This window comes from Cricetulus griseus, chromosome 4 (genome assembly GCF_003668045.3).
Source record: "Cricetulus griseus strain 17A/GY chromosome 4, alternate assembly CriGri-PICRH-1.0, whole genome shotgun sequence".
NCBI lineage: Eukaryota > Metazoa > Chordata > Mammalia > Rodentia > Cricetidae > Cricetulus > Cricetulus griseus.
In genome coordinates, this window is record NC_048597.1 from 139,344,882 (window position 1) to 139,352,155 (window position 7,274).

Genomic DNA, 7,274 nt, shown 5'->3' on the forward strand with positions numbered 1-7,274 from the left:
GAGGTTTGGGTGAGACCTTCTTTTGCAGCAGAGCAGAGACGCCCCTGTACGGAACAGAGCAGGGCTGTAACACTTTTCGCTCCGGAATCGCTCGGGAAATCTTTCCCTAGTGCAGCAAAGTTGTTACACTCTGCTCTCCAGGGGACTGGAGCCAAACTGGAACAGCTTCACTAGGGAAGCCCTCTCCTGCTGGAGCAGAACTGATACACTGGGGAAGCCTTTCTCTGAAGCAGGGTGGTAAGCTGCTATGCTTACTGTGACCTGCTGTATTCCTTGGCTCTGGATTGCCAGAATACCTTTCCTTCCAAGTTGTAACACTCAGTATTCTTTGGCTCCCTAGTGTCAGAATCCCTGTCCATCCTATCTGAACCACCGTAATGCTTACACTAAGGTGAAGATGGTCTAATCTAGGCCCTGACTCCTAGCATATTCAACTTTTATTTTTAAAAGAGTCATATGTTAGATTTTACATTTCCTGGAGACATGGCTCAACTGTTAACAACAGAGGACCTGTGAGCCACTAGTGTCCACACTGGTGGCTCACAGCAGCCTGTAATTCCAGCTCTGGGGGCTCCAGCACCATTTCCTGGCATCCACTGACACCTGCACTCACACACACATAGTTAAAAATAAAACAAAAGGTAATTACTACATTTTAGGAAAGGCTGAATATAGTTACTCTGACACAGAATCATCCCAACAACATTAACTGATATTTGGGTGGCATTTATGCTTTGGGGTAAGACAGGTTTTCAGAGTGTGGGTTTGTAGAGTATCCAGTTGCAGTCTGAATTTTGCATTAACACATGAAGTTGGTAAGTACCAAGAGAAATTTCAGTCCCAAGAACAAAGATAAAAAGTTAGCTTTTGCCTCCCCTCCCTCCAATTTGCTACGTTACCAAGCATTTAGCTATACTAGAAAAAAAAGGATCCTTCCTGGTATTAAATAGACAAAGCATCAGAGGTTGGCCCAGATATTACTCTGCTTGTGGGAGCCATGTCCTGTCACAGTGACAAGTGCCAGGGCTTGTAAGGGAAGAAATTAAGAATATGGAGGAATTTTTGGAAATAAGTTAGGGCCAGTTCAATAAGGAAAAAAAAAGGAAACAGGAAATCCTAAAATAAAGATTTTAGCCCTGGAGAAAGAAAAGGACTAAGCTGAGAGGCACATAAGCTTCTAAATTCCAAATGATGTGGTAGCAGTGCTGGAAGGAGCCTGTGCCAAGGAATGCCCAGAACTGTGTCTGTGGCCTTCGTAGTCCAAAATCATCACTCAGCTCAGCCTTTGGAAGGCTAGGTAACCATGATCTAACTCAATACCATCAAATTCATTTAAAAATATGCCAACAAGGGCTGGGGAAGACTCATGAGGCCCCAAACTTACACAAAGAACTACAGAAAACTAAGGAATGCTGAGAACAGGAGAAATAGTGTTCTCCAGGGAAGAGCATACCAATTGGTTATCCAATATGAAACAGTCAGGCCTGAAAAGACATGATTACAAATATATGTTTCATACACTATTCATTATACAGCCTGAGTAGGAGTAAGAAAAAGGAAGTGGGAAATAATGTAATTACATTATAAACTCAAAAAACTCTTTAATAAAAAATAAGCAGCAAAACCCATTTGTTAAATGCTGAACACTGTTTCAGATACTTTGAGGTGCTTTGGATACATCAGCGGACACAAACAGGCAACGATCCCTTTAAAACTCATTAACATAGTTAAGACAGTATACTGTAGAATAAGTTCAAAGGAAACAAACACCAAACAAAAATAAAAGTAGATAAGGGGAGATGAGTTAGCAGTGGGCTCTAGGGGGCTGCAGAGAAGAAAGACTCCCTGGAAAATGTGAACTGAGCAAAGATCTAGAGATAGGGATTAGCTATTAGTTGAGAAAAGACTGCCCAAGCAAAGAAAACAACCAGTACATGGGCACTGAAGCAGGACAGGACCGTGTATTCCAGTTCAAGGACAGTCAAGGTGATAGCAAGGAGAAGGTGATAGCAAAAGGCAGGAAATAAGGTCAGGGAGATGAAGAAACAGGGCAATGTAGGGCCTAAGAATAGGGGCTTGAATCCTGTGTGAAGTTGTAGTCACTTCAGACTTTGGACACAGAATTGATGATGATGTAGGAAGATCATTCTGGCTGTTGTGTTTAAGAATCTTAGGAGCAGGAATGACTAAGGAAAAATAGATGATTTGGGATACTGCTATAATCTGTGCATCTCAACCTTCTGTAACTATCACAAAACATCTTAGATAAATAATTTACAAGACTGACCACCAGTTCCTTGGAGAAGGCACATCTATATTCAAACACCTTAGACTACCAGGCCCATGACTGAGCAGAACAATGTGAATGTGGTGATATGGCCTGTTACACATGAAGAAACAAAGTTAGCTTGGATTATGTTTTACCAGCCACTTTTTATCATTCTGTCAATCTGACCTAATACCCCATGACTTCTATATAAGTTCACAGAAAGTGTTATTAAGCTTGTACTTGTCTAATTTCCATCAACCCAAAAGCTAAGAATGCAAAAGCATCTGAGTCCTATAGATTTGCAAGGTTCATTATAGTTCACCTACCTGATGACACAGGTGATAGAAAACTAGCTAATACAGACATCCAAACGACATCATCAAGAGAACTGATGTTGGCTCAGAAGAGGAAGATAGCAATGGAGGCGATGAGACATGCTGGACTTCTGGATATATTTGGAAAGACGAGTGGATTTCTTCAATCCACTATGTGTGGAGTGGGAAATAAAGAGGACTCAAAATGATGCTAACAGATTAAACTTGAGAAACTGTTGGAGTTGTCATTGTATGTGACAGGGAGGCTATGAGGAGAATTAATTTACTGGGGAGACGTACCAGGAACCAGGCTTTAGCCTAGTGAGTTTGAACTGTGTGAGAGACATACAAATGATGCTAAATGTAAATGTAAAAGTATAATGTTAAATATAGAAGCCTGATGTTGAGAAAGAGTCTGGGATAAAGGTACCAATTAAGGGTTTTACAGAATAATACTTTGGATGAGATCCATAATGAACTAAGATTGACAGATGAAAAGAACCAAGTACAAACTCGGGTACACCTAATAGGAAAAGAGGAGGAACTCATCGGGGCAGAAGCAGCCGCACCTGGGCTGGGAAGTAAAAGAAGTTAGAATGTGGGGCATCCTGAAAGTCACAAGAACAAAGTTCCCAGGCAGAGGCAGTGATGAACTATGGTAAAGAGGCTGCAGAAAAAGGACAAGTGTGTGTGGGATGCTTCGGATATTGGTGTGCCAAAGCAACCTATGTTCACAAAGTTTTAAAAAAACACCACTTTGGTAATTTTTTCTCATTACTGTGGCAAAATTCCTGTTTAAACAACTTAGGAAAGAGTTTATTTTGCCCCATAGTTTGAAGATAACATCCATCATGATGGGAGAGTCATGGTGACAGGGGCATGAGATGGCTAGCTAAGTTGAATCCCTAATTGGGAAGAAGAGAGATTGAAACATTGGTTCTCAGTTAGCTTTCTTCATTTTATGCAGTCTAGGACCACAACCCACAGAATAGTGCCACAAACAGTCAGGGTGGGTTTTCCCACACCAGTTAACTCAATCTAGAAATTTCCTTATAGATACACCCTCCTTCTCTCATGACTCTCATTGTCTTGGATACTCACTCCATCTCATGAATTTCCAGAAGTCTGAGATAGAGAAACCTATGTTCTTTGTGAAGTACCTAACTCAGGGGTTTTACTATGGAAGTAAAAGAAAGTAGATCAGGACACCTCTAAGTTTTGAGTGTAAACTGAACCGTGTAAATAATTAATCCATCTGACTTGACTAGAATTTGCATGGCAATAGAATCAATGCTGGATTCTACTCTGAGTTCTACCAAGTATGTCACAGTAAAATAGGACCATGTGAGCTGGACCGAATATCTGTGATCACCATCTAGTGTTTAGAGTCATGCCACTAAATAGGCTTCATAGCTATTGGGATTAAGGTCTTGAAAAGATTATCATCTGTTTACCTATTTGGCTTAGCTGACTGGTTTTGAAATTTGAAATCTGGCTTAGAATATTAATAGAGCATGAATTCACATGAGGGAATATGTTCACACACAGAGCCATGCTAGTGTTGAAGAGGGACAGTGTGATTGATTGTCTCTAGGCTGAAGGCCTGAATCTCATGTGTTAACAAAATGAACTGTTTTAGATTTCCCCGTGCCTTGACGTGATGTATAGTATCAGATTATCCAACTTCAATAGTAGTTTATCAGTATGAAAATGGCCTTGTAACATCTGAATTGTGTATTTGTAACTGTCCAGTGAAAAAGCATATTTATACTTTTGTCTTTTTTGTTTTAATTAGAAAGAAAATTATTTTACATGTCAATCTCAGGTCCCTCTCTCCCTCCTCCTCCCCCGCCCCAACTAACACCTTACCTATCCCATACCCTTTCTGCACCCCAGGGAGGGTGAGGCCTTCCATAGGGGGTCTTCAAAGTCTGGCATATTCTTTGTGATAGGGCCTAGACCAATCCCCTTGTGTCTAGGCTCAGGGAGTATCCCTCCATGTAGGATGGGCTCCCAAAGTCCATTCCTATGCTAGAGATAAGTACTGATCTACTACAAGAGGCCCCATAGATTTCCAAGGTCTCCTCAATGACACCCACAGTCAAGGGGTCTGAATCAGTCCCATGCTGGTTTCCCAGCTATCAGTCTGGGGACCAAGAGCTCTCTCTTGTTCAGGTCAGCTGTTGCTGTGGGTTTTACCAGCCTGGTCTGGACCCCTTTGCTTATCAGTCCTCCTTCTCTGCAACTGGATTTCAGTTCAGTTCAAGGTTTAGCTGTGGGTGTCTGCTTCTACTTCCACCAGCTGCTGGATGAAGGCTATAGGATGGCATATGAATTAGTCCTCAATCTCATCATCAGGAGAGGGCATTTAAAGTAGCCTCTCCTCTGTTGCTTAGATTGTAAATTGGTGTCATCTTTGTATCGCTCCAGACATTTCCCTAGTGACTGATTTCTCTTTAATCCTATAATGTCTCCCTCTATTATATTATCTCTTATCTTGCTCGCTTCTGTTCTTCCTCCAACTCAACATCCCTGCCCCATCATGTCTTCCTCACCACTCCTCTTCTCCCCTTCTCATTCTCCTAGTTCCCTCTCCCCTCCCTCCATGTTCCCAATTTGCTCAGGAGATTTTGCCCCTTTCCCCGTCTCCAGGGGACCATGAATGTCTCCCTTAGGGTCCTCCTTGTTTACTAGCTTCTCTGGCATTGTGGATTGTAGGCTGGTAACCCTTTATTCTATGTGAGTGAGTACATACCATGTATGCCTTTTTGTGATTGGGTTACCTCGATCAGAATGGTTTCTTCTAGTTTCATCCATTTCCTGCAAATTTCAAGATTCCATTGTTTTTTTCTGCTGAATAGTACTCCATTGTGTAAATGTCCCACATTTTCTCTATCCATTCTTCAGTTGAAAGGCATCTAGGCTGCTTCCAGTTTCTGGTTATTACAAATAGTGCTGCTATGAACATCGTTGAACAGATGTGCTTGTTGTAGGATTGTGCGTATTTTGGGTGTATGCCTAAGGGTGGAATTGCTGGATCTTGTGGTAGACTGATTCCCATTTTCCTGAGGAGTCGCCATACTGATTTCCAAAGTGGCTGTACAAATTGGCACTCCCACCAGCAGTGGAGGAGTGTTCCCCATTCTCCACATCCTTTCCAGCATAAACTGTCGTTGGTGTTTTTTATTTTAGCCATTCAGACAGGAGTAAGATGTATCTGAGGGTTGTTTTGATTTGCATTTCCCTGATGGCTAAGGATATTGAACACTTTCTTACGTGTCTTTCAGCAATTTTAGACTCCTCTATTGACAATTGTCTATTTAGTTCTGTACACCACATTTTAATTGGATTGTTTGGTGTTTTGGAGACTAGCTTCTTGAGTTCTTTGTGTATTTTGGAGATCAGCACTCTGTCAGATGTGGGGTTGGTAAATATCTTTTCCCAGTCTGTGGGCTGCTGTTTTGTCCTCCTGACTGTATCCTTTGCCTTACAAAAGCTTCTCAGTTTCAGGAGGTCCCATTTATCAACTGTTGATCTCAGTGTCTATGTTCAGGAAATTGTCTCCTGTACAAATTAATTCAACGGTAATTCCCACTTTGTCTTCTAATAGGTTCAGTGTGGCTGGATTTATGTTGAGGTCTTTGATCCATTTGGACTTAAATTTTGTGCATGGCGATAAACGTGGATCTATCTGCAGTCTTCTACATGCCAGCATCCAGTTATGCCAGCACCATTTGTTGAAGATGCTTTCTTTATTCCATTGTATAAATTTAGCTTGTTTGTCAAAAATCAGGTGTCCGTAGGCATGTGGGTTAATATCAGGGTTTTCAACTCTATTCCATTGGTCTACCTGTCTATTTTTGTGCCAATACAAAGCTGTTTTCAGGACTATAACTCTGTAATAGAGCTTGAAGTCAGGCATGGTGATACCTCCAGAAGTTCCTTCATTGTCCAGGGTTGTTTTGGCTATTCTGGGTCTTTTGTTTTTCCATGTAAAGTTGAGAATTGTTCTTTCGAGGTCTGTGAAAAATTGTGGTGGAATTTTGATGGGGATTGCATTGAGTCTATACATTGCTTTTGCCATTTTTACTATGTTGATCCTACCTATCCAAGAGTATGAGAGATCTTTCCATTTTCTGATATCTTCTTTTATTTCTTTCTTTAGAGACTCAAAATTCTTATGGTACAGGTCTTTTACTTTTTTGGTTAGTGTTACCCCAAGGCATCTTATGTTGTTTGTGGCAATTGCAAAGGGTGATGTTTCTCTGATTTCTTTCTCCATGAATGTATCATCTGTATATAGTAGTACAGGTTTTTTGTTTTTGTTTTTTTTTTTTAGTTGATCTTGTATCCTGCCACTTTGCTGAAGGTGTTTATCAGCTGTAGGAGTTCCCTGGTAGAGTTCTTCGGGTCACTTATGTAGACTATCATGTCATCTGCAAATAGTGAAAGTTTGATTTCTTCCTTTTCAAATTGCATCCCCTTGATATCTTTTTGTTGTCTTACTGCTCTAGCTAGAACTTCAAGGACAATATTGAAGAGGTAAGGAGACAGTGGACAGCCTTGTCTTGTCCCTGATTTTAAAGGAATTACATTGAGTTTCTCTCCATTTAATTTGATGTTGGCTGTCGGCTTACTGTATATTGCTTTTATTATGTTAAGGTATGTTCCTGTTATCCCTGATCACTCCA